Source organism: Eumetopias jubatus, unplaced genomic scaffold (genome assembly GCF_037043125.1).
Source record: "Eumetopias jubatus isolate StellerSeaLion01/CBP00866 unplaced genomic scaffold, mEumJub1_p1.0 scaffold_1, whole genome shotgun sequence".
Lineage (NCBI taxonomy): Eukaryota > Metazoa > Chordata > Mammalia > Carnivora > Otariidae > Eumetopias > Eumetopias jubatus.
The window spans coordinates 156,368,572-156,384,142 of NW_028274807.1; the positions used below are offsets into that span (position 1 = coordinate 156,368,572).

The window sequence follows — 15,571 nt, forward strand, 5'->3', positions numbered from 1 at the left end:
GCTGGGGGTGGAGTTTCAGGTGCTGCACTGGAGACCTCCCCAGGGCCTACTTTCCGTCTTGACCCTGTGTTCTAAGGTGATAGTCGTGTGTCATCTTCTAGCCCTCGGCCACTGCCTAGGACTTCAACCAACCAACAGTGTCACACATGCATCTTTAAGAAGACACTTTGTATCTTGGCTATTGATGTTTTAACATTTTACCCAGTATTCATAACTCTAAACAAAATTATTATTCTCACCTCAATGCCATACTAATTGACCACAGTTTGTGCCCTGTTTCATGACCAGGTCATAGCTGCTTTCTCTTTTGAAATGTCAGTCCTAAGTGAAGTTGAGTCTGCACAGCTGGTGGTCTGGTAACAATCCCACAGGGACTACACAGACACCACCAGTTTGAGAGCACGTACTAAAATCCACCAGCACCACCACCACCACCACCAACACCTGGCTTTACAGCAGAGTCACATCGAGGTCACACAAGGAGCCACCAGCAATGTTTCTGAACTTCTACACATCTCTGGACAATCCGGCTATGTCCATGCTGGTGAGCTCCGCCCCCTCTCTGGGCCTTAGTTTCCTCATCTGTAAAATGGGGAGTTAGGAATGGCATTCTCTACAGGGCCCCACAGAAACAGGACTGGCCTCCTGAATCGTCTGATGGTGCTGTTTTCATTTTATTTTTTATTTTTTTTAAAGATTTTATTTATTCATTCATGAGAGACAGAGAGAGAGACAGAGAGAGAGAGAGAGAGAGAGAGAAGCAGAGGGAGAAGTAGGCTTTCCACGGAGCAGGGAGCCCGATGCAGGACTCGATCCCAGGACCCTGGGATCATGACCTGAGCCGAAGGCAGACGCTTAATGACTGAGCCACCCAGGCGCCCTGATGGTGCTGTTTTCAGAAGAGACTTCATGTCAAGCATCTCCTGGGCTCTAATTCTCCAGAAGGTGTGGCGTACTCACCCTGCTCTTCCGCTGGCCAGACTGCTACAGGTATCTGGCCAGGAGCACACTCCTACCCAGGGAAGTGCAGCTTGTGAATCTGCTCCTGGGTTTCTGCACTTGTACCCTCCCTCCTGATTATATACACTAGCACAGGAAGGAACAGAATTCACCACATAGCCCGCCACATCATCTTACAGAACACTGAGCTCAAAGGGGTTTTATGAGCAGTCAGATGGAGGACAGAAGTGTAAATGCAAATCCAATTTATTGTTTTCACTTATTCCTTCTTGTACTTGCACATGGTTTGCAAGAGACACTCAGACCAGAAGAGAACCAGAATAAAGCCCATTCATTCAGCAAACATTTAGGAGCTAAAATACGCCTATTTTAGGTAATGAAAATAACCATCAGATTAACATAACAATAAAAAAATTTAAAAGAAAAGAAAAGAACCATCAGGCTCTGCACTCACACAGTAAATGCCTGTTGGGCAGAGGAACAGAGAGTGCACAAATAAGTGAACAAGAATTTGAAGTAAACAAACAGGACATGAAAAGAAAGCATGACTGTGAATGGGGGGCTACCCTAGACACTTGGCCCTTTGTGCTCGTGTATGGATGTCTCACTGCACCAGAATATCAACATCACAGAACGGTGCAGTCACTCACCAGAGCATCCCTAGCACCGCAACAGTGCCTGGCACGCAGCAGACACTCAGTAAGTACTGAGGAAATGAGCGAAGGGGTGACATTCTACAGTAACTGCCTGGCCACTGTCATGCGTGAGCTCATGTCTGTCAATGCTTGTGTCTTCCCGCCTTCTGCAGACACATAGGAAGCAATTGATGTGTGGCAGGCAGTGTGATAGGAACAGAACTGGAGAAGCAGGGCCCCTGTCTGAGGTGCTGACATTTTAGCAAGGAAGTGAGACAGAAAATGAATGAAGAAAGTGGATGATTACAGATTTTCACAAGTGCTCTATAAGGAAAACAGGTGCACGGCGCAGAAGAGCATGGTGGCAGCTGGGGAGAAGGGCGGAGGATGGAACGTGTGCAAGGGCCACCTGCAGAGATGAAATTGAAGTTAAAACCTGAGCCTTGCTCCCCACCATGACTGCAGACTCCAGATCCCACCACAAGCCCATATGCAAGCCATGCTTGAGAAATGTTTAAAGACTAACTGAATGGGGTAAGTGAATGAATGAATGGATGGATGGATGAAGAAATGAATGTGTCTACTGAGCAAAGGCCAGTTCTTTAAACAAGCAGAGGGAAGAGATGTGGAGTCAGCAGCTCGCTCTGGCACACACACCCTGCCTAAGAGTAGGACTCATCATCTTCCCTGCCCACCTTTAAGGTGCGTCTTGGTAACCCAACAGGCTTTCCCCCAGCCCCTGGCAGGATATATGAGGCTCCACCATTAGTGCTCCCATCTTTCACATCTCAAGGAATTGCAACACAAAGAGCTGAGAGCAGAGCACTGAGGAAGGGGGGCGGAGCAAGCTGGGGGGGTGGTCACTGGGGTGGGCGCACAGCTCACCGAGGGCAAACGCGGCAAGGAAGGTGGTGATGACGCTACTGGCACACAGCAACTGCACCTTTGCCACATCTAACTCCTCCCTAGACACAGCGCCCAGCAGCAGGGCGGCCACAGCAGCCAGGAGCCCCACGACGGTGGCCTGCACCTGTCAGGGCAGAAATCAGAAATGTGAGGAAAGGTGCCACTGACCACCATCACTCCTCCCTGCCTTTCACTCTGCCTCCTCTGTGACCTTGAGAGGTCAGTATGTCACTCACCACTACCTCTCGTCCCTTACCCTAAAGTCTGCCAATGGCCCCTCCAACCTGGGAAAAACAAAGACTAACACCTTGCTTCAATCCAACTCCCTTGAAAACTGTTGTTTTCCTGTTCTGCAGCTAGCTCAATGCCATCTTGCTTCATGAAATCTTCATCTTCTACTCGGCCCTTGGCCAAAGGCCACCAGTCTCTTGCCTGTGGCTCCTCCCACGGCTCTAGGCAAAAGTGCTCTCCAGCTGTACAGACAACCAATCTCCCCTGCAATGTGGAAACACTCCATGATCCACAGCTACACCTTGGAAGCCTCTGTGTACAATTTCCATCTTTCTCCCTGGCTTCCTTCCTTGGCACTTGCTCTGCATGCTGGTGCCCCCTTTCTCTACATTCTCCCCCATCCCAGCTGCAGTTCCCATTTCATCTTGGTGGGGACACATCTCTGCTGCTCACTCAGGCCAGTACCATGATGTGTCCAGGTCTGAGTATCAATACTGGCACCTGTTATCAGTACAGTTGACCCTTCAACAACAGAGGCATTGGTGTGCCGATGCAGGTGAAAATCTGTGTATAACTTGCGACTCCCCCAGAACTTAACTACTAATAGCTTACTGTTGACTGGAAGTCTTACCCATAACATAAAGTCGATTAACACCATATTTTGTATGTTATGTGTATTATATACCATATCCTTACAATTCAGTAAGCTAGAGAAGAGAAAATTAAGAAACTCATAAGGAATCATACACTTACAGTACTGTATTTATTGAAACAAATCTGCATAGGGGCAGACCTGCCCAGTTCAAACCTGTGTTGTCCAAGGGTCAACTGCAATTCAAATGTCTTAATGGAAATGGAAACATGTTGTGTTATTAAAGAAGGCTGAATAAACAGAGAACTTTACCGTATACATGGATGAAACTTGCTCCCCAAGTTAACCTATATAATTCCAATCAAAGTCCCAACAAGCTTCTTCATGGCACTTGACAACTTATCTTAAGTTTCACAAAGATGAGTAGATGTGCAAGAATAGCCAAGACAATTTGAGAAAAAAGATCAAGAGGGAGTTTTGGCACATTCATTATCAATACATAGTTTTAAGGCTATAGTAATTAAAACATGGTGGTATTGGCAGAGAAATAGACAAATAGATCAGCAGGACAGACTGGTGTCCGGGAATAGTATCATGAATATATGAAAATTTAATATATAAAAATTTAATAAAGATAAAAGTGGCATTTCAAATCAGTATGGAATGGGTGGATACTGAATAAACAGGGAAAGGGAAAGCAGGCATCTGTCTGGGGGGAGAAAATATATTTCTACTTTATACCGTGCGTGCGCGCACACACACACACACACACACACACACACACACACACACACACCACTAAACATAAAACCTCAAGTGTAAAACAGGAGAAAATATAGAAAAGTATGTTTCAGATTTTGGATTAGAAAGGGACTCCTTCTGAAGATATAACATGTAAAATCTATAAAGAAAAATAGAGATAAATGTATATAACTCCAAGTATGACTTCTATGCGATACCAGAAATTCAAAGATGGAGAGACAGCTGGAGAAAATATCTCCAGCATTTACAACTAATAAAGTGTTAGTGATCAAAATAACAAACCAATGGCAATTTTTAAAAAAGACAACCTGAAAGAAAAATATACAAGGGGTATGGATAGACAATTCACGTAAAAGGAAATACAAATGGCTAAGAAACACACAAAAATGTGACCAACTTCCTGAATAATCAGGAAAATTTAAAATAAAATCCCAATTTGATAGTAGGTATCTTATTTCTTTGTAACTGACGTTGGTCTTCCTCTACTAAAAGGTCAGTGCCATCTCTGCAGGTGCTCAGCCCTCATCTGTGCTCATCCAATCAATGAATGAATTAATGGATGGGATATACTATTTTTATCCATCAGACTAGGTAAACTTAAAATTTAAAAGGCCAATGAGATACACATTGACAAATATATGGGAAAATGGTTCTCTTATACGTAGATGTGATATAATTGGTACAAGAATTTGGGGGGAGGGGATTTCGTTACTCTTTATGATCTAGCATTTTCCCAGGAATACATTTGCACATGTGAACAAAGAGTCACAAAATAATGATAATGATGACTGGAGCTGATATTTACTGAGTGCTTACTATCTGCTATTCTCAGTGATTTTCATTCATTAAGTCACTCTTAAAAGTACAAGTAACAGAATTATATGTCCAGTACAATACTTCTAATGCTTAAAAAACACAGAAAGTTGTATCATATATTGTCTATGGACACATACATATATATGGCAAATGCAGGAAGTCATTCAGAAGAATACTTTCAATGCTGGTGAGGTTATGGGGAAATTAATAACTGAAATATTAATACTGGTCTATTATTTGGTACTAAGAATTCAAATATCTTATAACCTTTTTGGGAAAAAATCTAGAACTTCAAATTGTTCATACCTTGTGAACTTGTGGGAACTTCTCTTAAGAAATTCATGCAAAAGAGAATAATTTCATTGCAGTATAATTTATCGAGTAGAAGCATACAAACAATTGCAGGTGCACACTCGTGGTGACAGTTGAAAGAAGTGGAACAGGGCTGAGTCTGGACAGTTGGCATTGGCCCTGCCAATGTTGTTAAATATCACTCTTGGGTATATTTGTGATAGAATACAAAGTTATTAAAAAGTTCAATTATGAAATTTATTGTACCACTTGTGATTCAATGTTAAACTTTTTAAAAAATGGGGGAGACAAAATTATATCCATGCTATGATCAGGACAATGTGCCAAGCCAGTGCCTGGCCCAGAGTGGGACTTAATGAATGTTTGTTGAGAATCAATCATGTGGAAATGTGCATGCATATGGGTAAGGACTTGGTGACTTGTAGCTGAGGCATTTATAACCTGCCCCTTGTCAGACCCTCTGTTAAGGGCATCACGAGCATCTCATTTAATCTCCAAAGTTCTTCAGCCACAGGCTGGGGTCCTGGCCTATGTGACTCAGCTCAAGTGGGGAAGGCAGACATCTAAACACAGAATGGCAACCAGGGCAGCCCCAGCAGCTTGTACAAGGCCCCAGAGAGTACCCGGTATCGGGCTGGAACTGACTGGAGCTTCACTGCCAGGAGAACAGGAAGAGAAAGGACATTCCAAGGAGAGACAACCACATATGCAAAGGCAGCAGGGATGGGGACTGAGACTGCAGGAGGGCAGGACCAGGCCAGGAGTGCCTCTGGGCTAGGCCCACACTTGGACAAGAAGGACCAACAAAGGCACCTCAGGAGGAGGACGCCTGATCAGCTTTAGGATTTAGAGAAGGCCGCTCAGGTGGCCATGCAGAGGAGAGCCAGACAGGAAGAAGCTTGGGGCAGTGAGAACAGTGAAGAGGTCTGTCGTCAGTGAGGCCAGAGACCAAGAGGCCAAGGCAAGGAGGAGGAGAAGCAGGGCTGATTCAAGCACAGCTCAGACGCAGACTCCTCAGGACTGGACAGAAGGGTAAGGAGCAGAGAAACGCTGAGGGTGACTTGGTCTCTAGCTTGATTAATGGGCACAGCGACCACGACTGGGAGATTACCATGTGCTAGCCAGGTGTCACAGTCTTCCATGACTGAAACCTCACAATGGCCCATCTTGCAGAGAAGGTGAGGTGACTTGCCCAAGGGCCTCCAGCTGGTCGACCCCCAGAATGAGCTTTCAACCATCAAACTCTTCAGGGTTGAGGACTTCACCAGAAGTGAGTGCGAGGAGAGGAAGTGATGAGGCCAGATCTGGCTAAGCTGTTTTGTGGATGCTTCTGGTACAGGTAGATGGAGATACCCAGTGGAGAGCTAGAAACAGGGGCTCTGGAGCCCAGGTAAGAGTTAAAGTGGGTATCCTCCTAATTTGATGGACAGGGAAATACAGCTAAGCAAGTCTTGTGTGTCCTGCCCAAGGCCACCCAGTTGATACATGATAGCCTTAACTCCAGGGCTGTCTGATCTCAGAGTCCAGGTTCTTTGTGTGGCCATAGGCTGCCCCCAGCCAGAGAAGCCCAGAAGGTTCTGGATGAAGCCACTTCCTCTCTTACCTTGAGCCAATCTCTTCCCAGTCTCCCCCTGCCCTGGGCCTCCTGACTCTAATACTCTGAGACTCCTAGGATGAGAATTGAGCCCAACTAGGGTCTGCTAGAAGGAGGTACAAATTTGAATGAGCATGAAGCATTTAAGGGACAAAGGCATGGGGGGCAGGGTGTCCTGCAAAGTCTGCACGTGGCGGGAGTGCAGCCACAGAGGAACCTCCAGGCAGAAAGAATAGCAGATGCTCCAGAGAGAATAAGTAGGATCACATGTATGAGGCAATCAGAGGGTATACCAATTAAGATGTCAGTGACCTTGGCAAGCACAGCTTGAGTCAAGATAGTGGGAAGAGAAAGCTGTCAGCTCTGTCCAGGCTATAAGAGAGAGGAGCGAGCAAGTATAGGTGAATCTTTCAATAAGCCTGTCTTGAAAAGAAGGGGCTGGGGGCGCTGGAGGGACCTTGGGTTCTCAGAAGAGGCATCTACTTTCAGTTGGACATGCTAGTGCCCTATAGTTGGGCTGAGCCTCCAGCTGCCATATGAGTGTGGTCTGGTGGGTGCAGGGTGGATGGGTGGCCCATTCCCCAAGTTCAGTCTGGAGTGCAGGGACAAAGGCTTACTTAGTCTTCAGCCTTCCTACATGGAGCAGGCCTGGCTGCAGATTCAAAAGCAGGGAGGAGATTCAGCGTTCGGACAAAGGGGAAAGTCACCTGAATGAGGGCAAGGTTACTGCTGATAACTCTGTGCTGCTCCTGGGGATCATCAATTTGTCCAGTGTTGGCCTAGGATGGAGAGAAAAGGACAGAGGGTAAGTCTGGGTGGTCACAAAGCCAGGCCAAGCCTTCCGGGAAAAGGCAGTCTCTCAGGACAGAAATCAGCAAATGTCATTTCATTGATGTTAGAACAAATTATTCTGCCCAGCTTTCAAAACTGACTTGGGGGTGGGAAAGGTAAGGACCCAAGTCCCTTTGAGAGTGTCATAGACCATCTCTCCCATGCTCAAGTTTGCAAGGACACAGAGATAAGTGTCACCAACAATTTCAGGGTCACCTGACTCTAAAGCTCAGCCACAGGAAGCATGGGAAGGACTCTTGCTGGAAAAACTGGCTTGTGCCCTCAGCCAAGTCTTGGGCCATGTTGTCCCCAACACCTACAATTCCCTACTCCCCCTTCCAGCAAGTCACATCTCAGATGACCACTAACCACCCCAACATGACCTCTGCAAATCATCCTATTTAAGAAATGCTCAAGTCCTTCTCTTAGGATTAAAAAACAAGATCTGAAATATGATTTTCTCCTATAAAAATGGTAATCAGCTCCTAACTTCATAGTACTTGCCAGCAAAATTCAAGATGTAGATAAATGTATTTTCCTAGCTCCTTTGCACTGAGTTCATGAAGTTCCTGAACTTGAAGGGAAAAATGGAATTACTTTTCATGGACAAATAAGGGGGTGCTTTTGTTTTAAGCATGATGGACACTTTGGATGCAGCATGGAACAATCATAGAGCCCCAGGTGACTCCTCCTTCACAAAGGTAGACTAATACCCACCTAAGGGGTGCTCACAAGGACAAGGAACTAAGGGGGAGCAGAACACAGTTACACAGCCTACCATGTCCCGAACGTGTGAGGCCAACAGGCTCATTGCCCCTCTCTGCTCCTCAATGCACTATTCCAGTGCTCACTGGACTCAACGTGCCCATTTGCTGTTTCCTATCGATCAGCCAACTCAAAACCTTGTACTCATCAGAAGAGGGATACTACTGGCCCATGACCCCTGAGTATGAATTAGAAAGGAATTCATTCCTCAAGATGTTGTCTTTCCAAGCTGAGGCTGAACAGGAGAGGGAGTGATGCCAAGAGGTGCAGAGGAGGAGTGGTGGGCTGGAGAGCTTGAAGAACTTGTAGAGATGAGCAAAGGAAGAGCAACAGAGGGAAGGAAGCTGTGAGAAGACGTGGGATGTGAAGTCAAGAGGATTTTGGAGCATGTGCAAGCATGTCAAGGCCACATGAGGGGCCTGGGCAGCTGAGGTGGAATGGAGGTGAAGGTCACTGGAGATGAAGCCATCCGAAAATTCGGAGGCTTGGGTTTGGGATGAGTTATTCATGTGGATGCTGAGACAGTGTAGGATGGTGTAGGGGAAGAACGCGAAGCAAAAACAGTGTGCAGAATGCGTACAGTAGCTACCGCCAACCTCTCTGCGGGAGGAAGCAGTGTACGGTGTCCGGGCGCGAAAGCCTGGGGCACGGGTTCCGTACGCCAAAGCGAGGTTAGACGCAGGCCGTTGCGGAAGGCACCTCTCGGCTCAGCCCTTGCTACCTGGCGCTGCTAACTCTACACTGCTCCCCTTGGCTCTGGCACTCTCGGTGCTCAACCCTGACTTGTAAGAAAGCAGCCTGGAAACAGGCACAGCTGTAGCTCCCGTCCCCTCTCCACAGGGGGCGGCCACACGTTCAACCGTGCTTGTGTAGCCACCTAGGGCATGGGTCCCGGCAGAATTCCAAGTGAGAAAGAGGCAGGGGCCCAAGGTGCCTCTCGATGCAAACAGCTCTTTCGTGAAGCTAGGTCGTCTGCCCTGTGTGCGTTTAGTCCGAAGAGCCATCCGCCTCACGCCAAGGAACCAAAAGCCAGAGGCCTCGAGCCTCCGCCGAGAACGCCCTTCCTGAGCGCACATATCACCTGTGGGGTGTTTGTGTGAAAGCATGAGCACTGGAACCTAAACGTTCCTCTGACCGAGAAAACAGGCCTGGAAGGAAGTCTGCTCTCTCGACCCCTCTCTGGTGTGAGGAAGTGAGCACTGCTCTACCCTGTGGGGCTGCCAGCGACCTAGGTACCTATCAACTAGCACGGAGAAGCCAGGGTGTAGAGGGACCGAACACTAGCTAACAGCAGTGGAGAGGGACCGTGCTGTAGACAGCATCACGGTTCGGGAGGGTGGGAACAGTTTCAGTGTGTCTGCGTGAGAACCTAGGAAACGATTCCCCTACATCACAGGGCGAGAGAAACGGCTTCGCGGTGAGGCACCTCTCGCAGCAGCTCCAGGGTCATGAACTGGCCCTGCTCCGGCATGGGTGCGTGGAGCCCTGAGTTCCAGGCACCTCCTTCGAAGGCAGAAATCTGGACATATACCGTGCCTTAAGCTCACGCCGGTCCCTGGGTGAGATGACGGGTTATAAGGTGTAGTGTGGCTGAGAACTCTGGGAACGACCTCCCTAATCTCAACCAGAGTGAGAAAACGGCCTGTGCCGAAGACACAACTCTTGGCTCAGCTCTCGTTTCTGGGCCTACACCCATTGCCCCGAGGGTGAGTTCAGGCCGCAATACCACCACTTGACTCCAAGGAACTACACTGGAGAGCACCCTTGGTCAGCCAGGGCAGCCGGTGCTGAGGGTGGAAGCTTTCTGCTGTGTGCCTGCGGGAGTGCGCTGCCAGCGAGTCCAAAATCATTTTCGGAGTGGGACTCCGGCAGCGGTAAAACGCAGAGCACGACTCCCCACTTGTTTCATGAAGCCAGGCCTGCGGCTCCGCTTGGGCAGGCAAGCCTCATTGCTAGCGGACGAACGCGAAGCAAAAACAGTGTGGAGTATGCGTACTGTAGCTGCCGCCGACCTCTCTGCGGGAGGAAGCAGTGTACGGTGTTCGGGCGCGAAAGCCTGGGGCATGGGTTCCGTACGCCTAAGCGCGTATAGACGCAGGCCGTTGCGAAAGGCACTCTCGGCTCAGCCCTTGCTACCTGGCGCTGCTAACTCTACACTGCTCCCATGGCTCTGGCACTCTCGGTGCTCAAACATGACTTGTAAGAAAGCAGCCTGCAAACAAGCACACCTGTAGCTCCCGTCCCCTCTCCACAGGGGGCGGCCACACGTTCAACCGTGCTTGTGTGCCCACCTGGGGTGTGGGTCCCAGCAGAAATTCATGGGAAAAAGAGGCAGGGGCCCAAGGCGCCTTTCGACGCAAACACCCCTTTCCTGAAGCTAGGTCGTCTGGCCCTGTGTGCGTTTAGTCCGAACTGCCATCCGCCGCATGCCAAGGAACCAAACGCCAGAGGCCCCGAGCCTCCGCCACGAATGCCCTTCCTGAGCGCACATATCACCTGTGGGGTGTTAGTGTGAAACCACGAGCAATGGAACCTAAACGTTCTTCTCACCGAGAAAACGGGCCTCTAAGAAAGGCTGCTCTCTCGACCCCTCTCTTGTGTGAGGAGGTGAGCACTGCTCTACCCTGTGGGCCTGCCAGGAGACCTAGGAGTACCTAACCAGTAGCACGGAGAAGCCAGGCTATAGAGTGACAAAACACTTGCTAACAGCAGTGGAGAGGGACCGTGCTGTAGACAGCATCACGAATCGGGAGGGTGGCCACACTTTCAGTATGTCTGCGTGAGAGCCTAGGAAACGATTCCCCTACATCACAGGGCGAGAGAAACGGCTTTGCGCAGAGGCCCTTCTCGCAGCAGCTCCAGGGTCACGAAGCTGTCACTCCTCCGGCATGGGTGCGTGGAGCCCTGAGATCCAGGCACCTCCTTCGAAGGCAGAAATTTGGGCAGATACCATGCCATAAGCTCCCGCCGGTCCCTGGGTGAGAGGACGCGGTATACGGTGTAGTGTGGCTGAGAGCTCTGGGAACGGCCTCCCTAATGTCAACCCGAGTGAGAAAACGGCCGGTGCCGAAGACACACCTCTTGGCTCCGCTCTCGGTTCTGGGCCGAGTCCCGTTGCCCCGTGTGTGAGTGCAGGCCGCAACACCACCACATGACTCCAGGGAACCACCCTGGAGAGCACCCTTGCTTTCGCCATGGCAGCCGGTGCTGAGAGTGGAAGCATTCTGCTGTGTGCCTGCGGTCGGGCTCTGCCAGCGAGTCCAAAATCATTTTCGGAGTGGGACTCAGTCGGCTGTAGAAGGCAGAACACGACTCCCCACTTGTTTCATGAAGCCAGGCCTGCGGCTCCGCTTGGAAAGTCAAGCCTCATTGGTAGTTGACGAAAGCGAAGCCAAAACAGTGTGGAGTAAGCGTACTGTAGCTACCGCCGACCTCTCTGCGGGAGGAAGCAGTGTACGGTGTACGGGCGCGAAACCCTGGGGCACGGGTTCCGTACGCCTAAGCGAGTTTAGACGCAGGCCGTTGCGAAAGGCACCTCTCGGCTCAGCCCTTGCTAACTGGCGCTGCTAACTATACACTGCTCCCCATGGCTCTGGCACTCTCGGTGCTCAACCCTGACTTGTAAGAAAGCAGCCTGGAAACAAGCACAGCTGTAGCTCCCGTCCCCTCTCCACAGGGGGGGGCCACACGTTCAACCGTGCTTGTGTGCCCACCTGTGGCGTGGGTTCCAGCAGAACTTCAAGGGATAAAGAGGCAGGGGCCCAAGGCACCTCTCGACGCAAACACCTCTTTCCTGAAGCTAGGTCGTCTGGCCCTCTGTGCGTTTAGTCCGAACTGTCATCCGCCTCACGCCAAGGGACCAAACGCCAGAGGCCCCGACCCTCCGCCAAGAACGCCCTTCCTGAGCGCAAATATCACCTGTCGGGTGTTTGTGTGAAAGCACGAGCAATGGATCCTAATCGTTGCTCTGACCAAGAAAACAGGCCTGTAAGGAAGGCTGCTCCATCAACCCCTCTCTTGTGTGAGGAAGTGAGCACTGCTCTACCTGTTGGCCTGCCAGCAGACTTAGGTAACTAACCACTAGCACGGAGAAACCAGGGTGTAGAGGGACTGAACACTAGCTAACAGCAGTGGAGAGGGACCGTACTGTAGACAGCATGACGGTTCTGAAGGGTGGCGGCACTTTCAGTGTGTCTCTGTGAGAGCCTAGGAAACGATTCCCCTACATCACAGGGCGAGAGAAACGGCTTCGCGGTGAGGAACCTCTCGCAGCAGCACCAGGGTCACGAAGCAGACACTCCTCCAGCACGGGGGCGTGGAGCCCTGAGTTCCAGGCACCTCCTTCGAAGGCAGAAAACTGGGCATATACCGTGCCTTAAGCTCACGCCGGTCCCTGGGTGAGCTGACGCGGTATACGGTGTAGTGTGGCTGAGAGCTCTGGGAACGACCTCCCTCATCTCAACCCGAGTGAGAAAACGGCCGGTGCCGAAGACACACCTCTTGGCTCAGCTCTCGTTTCTGGGCCTAGTCCCGTTTCCCCGTGTGTGAGTGCAGGCCGCAACACCACCACCTGACTCCAGGGAACCACACAGGAGAGCACCCTTGCTTTAGCCAGCGCAGCCGGTGCTGAGAGTGGAAGCATTCTGCTGTGTGCCTGCGGGCGTGCGCTGCCAGCGAGTCCAAATTCATTTTCGGAGTGGGACACAGGCGGCGGTAGAAGGCAGAGCACGACTCCCCACTTGTTTCATGAAGCCGGGCCTGTGGCCCCGCTTGGACAGGCAAGCCTCATTGCTAGCGGACGAACGCGAAGCAAAAACAGTTTGGAGTATGCGTGCTGTAGCTACCACCGACCTCTCTGCGGGAGGAAGCGGTGTATGTTCTCCGGGCGCGAAAGCCTGGGGCACGGGTTCCGTAAGCCTAAGCGAGGTTAGACGCAGGCCGTTGCGGAAGGCACCTCTCGGCTCAACCCTTGCTACCTGGAGCTGCTCACTCTACACTGCTCCCCGTGGTTCTGGCACTCTCGGTGCTCAAACCTGACTTGGAAGAAAGTAGCCTGGAAACAAGCACAGCTGTAGCTCCGGTCCCCTCTCCACAGGGGGCGGCCCCACCTTCCACCGTGCTTGTGTGCCCACCTGGGGAGTGGGACCCAGCAGAGTTCCAAGAGAGAAAGAGGCAGGGGCCCAAGGCGCCTCTCGGCGCAAACACCTCTTTCCTGAAGCTAGGTCGTCTGGCCTTGTGTGCGTTTATTCGAACTGCCATCCACCTAACGCCAAGAAAGCACACGCCAGAGGCCCCGAGCCTCCGCCAAGAACGCCCTTCCTGAGCGCGCACTTCACCTGTGGGGTGTTTGTGTGAGAGCACGAGCAGTGGAACCTAAACGTTCCTCTGACCGAGAAAACAGGCCTGTAGGGAAGGCCGCTCTCTCGACCCCTCTCTCCTGTGAGGAGCTTAGCACTGCTCTACCATGTGGGCCTGCCTGGAGACCGAGGAACCCAACCACTAGCACGGAGAAGCCAGGCTGTAGAGTAAGCGAACACTGGCTAAGAGCAGTGGAGAGGGACCGTGCTGGAGACAGCGTCACGGTTCCGGAGGGTGGCAACACTTTCAGGGTGTCTGCGTGAGAGCCTAGGAAACGATTCCCCTACATCACAGGGCGAGGGAAACGGCTTCGCGGTGAGGCACCTCTCGCCCCAGCTCCAGGGTCACGAAGCTAGCACTCCCCCGGCATGGGTGCGTGGAGCCCTGAGTTCCAGGCACCTCCTTCGAAGGCAGAAATCTGGGCAGATACCGTGCCTTAAGCTCCCGCCGGTCCCTGGGTGGGAGGACGCGGTATACTGTGTACAGTGGCTCAGGGCTCTGGGAACGGCCTCCCAAATGTCAACCCGAGGGAGAAAACGGCCCCGCCGAAGGTTTACAAACCTCTGGGCTCGGCTCTTGTTTCTGGGCCCAGTCCCCTTGCCCCGTGTGTGAGTGCAGGCCGCAACACCACCACCTGGCTCCAAGGAACCACACTGGAGAGCACCCTCGCCTCAGCCAGGGAGCCGTTGCTGACGGTGGAAGCATTCTGCTGTGTGCCTGCGGGCCTGCGCTGCCAGCGAGTCCAAAACCATTTTCGGAGTGAGACTCAGGCGGCGGCAGAAGGCAGAGCACGACTCCCCACTCGTTTCATGAAGCCGGGCCTGCGGCCCCGCTTGGGCAGGCAAGCCTCATTGCCAGCGGACGAACGTGAAGCGAAAACAGCGTGGAGAATGCGTGCTGTAGCTACCGCCGACCTCTCTGCGGGAGGAAGCAGTGCTCGGTGTCCGTGCGCGAAAGCCAGCGGCACGGGTTCCGAAAGCCAAAGCGAGGTTAGACGCAGGGCTTTGCGGAAGGCACCTCTCGGCTCAGCCCTTGCTACCTGGAGCTGCTCACTCTACACTGCTCCCCGTGGTTCTGGCACTCTCGGTGCTCAAACCTGACTTGGAAGAAAGTAGCCTGGAAACAAGCACAGCTGTAGCTCCGGTCCCCTCTCCACAGGGGGCGGCCCCACCTTCCACCGTGCTTGTGTGCCCACCTGGGGAGTGGGACCCAGCAGAGTTCCAAGAGAGAAAGAGGCAGGGGCCCAAGGCGCCTCTCGGCGCAAACACCTCTTTCCTGAAGCTAGGTCGTCTGGCCTTGTGTGCGTTTATTCGAACTGCCATCCACCTAACGCCAAGAAAGCACACGCCAGAGGCCCCGAGCCTCCGCCAAGAACGCCCTTCCTGAGCGCGCACTTCACCTGTGGGGTGTTTGTGTGAGAGCACGAGCAGTGGAACCTAAACGTTCCTCTGACCGAGAAAACAGGCCTGTAGGGAAGGCCGCTCTCTCGACCCCTCTCTCCTGTGAGGAGCTTAGCACTGCTCTACCATGTGGGCCTGCCTGGAGACCGAGGAACCCAACCACTAGCACGGAGAAGCCAGGCTGTAGAGTAAGCGAACACTGGCTAAGAGCAGTGGAGAGGGACCGTGCTGGAGACAGCGTCACGGTTCCAGAGGGTGGCAACACTTTCAGGGTGTCTGCGTGAGAGCCTAGGAAACGATTCCCCTACATCACAGGGCGAGGGAAACGGCTTCGCGGTGAGGCACCTCTCGCCCCAGCTCCAGGGTCACGAAGCTAGCACTCCCCCGGCATGGGTGCGTGGAGCCCTGA

The 15,571-nt window shown here is 51.8% G+C and overlaps 1 pseudogene; it reads right to left on the minus strand.

Moving 5' to 3' along the window:
* LOC148165084 (solute carrier family 41 member 3-like) overlaps nucleotides 1-9,875 on the minus strand; it is a 30,539-nt pseudogene extending 20,664 nt beyond the window's left edge.
* Nucleotides 9,876-15,571: the final 5,696 nt, after the last annotated feature.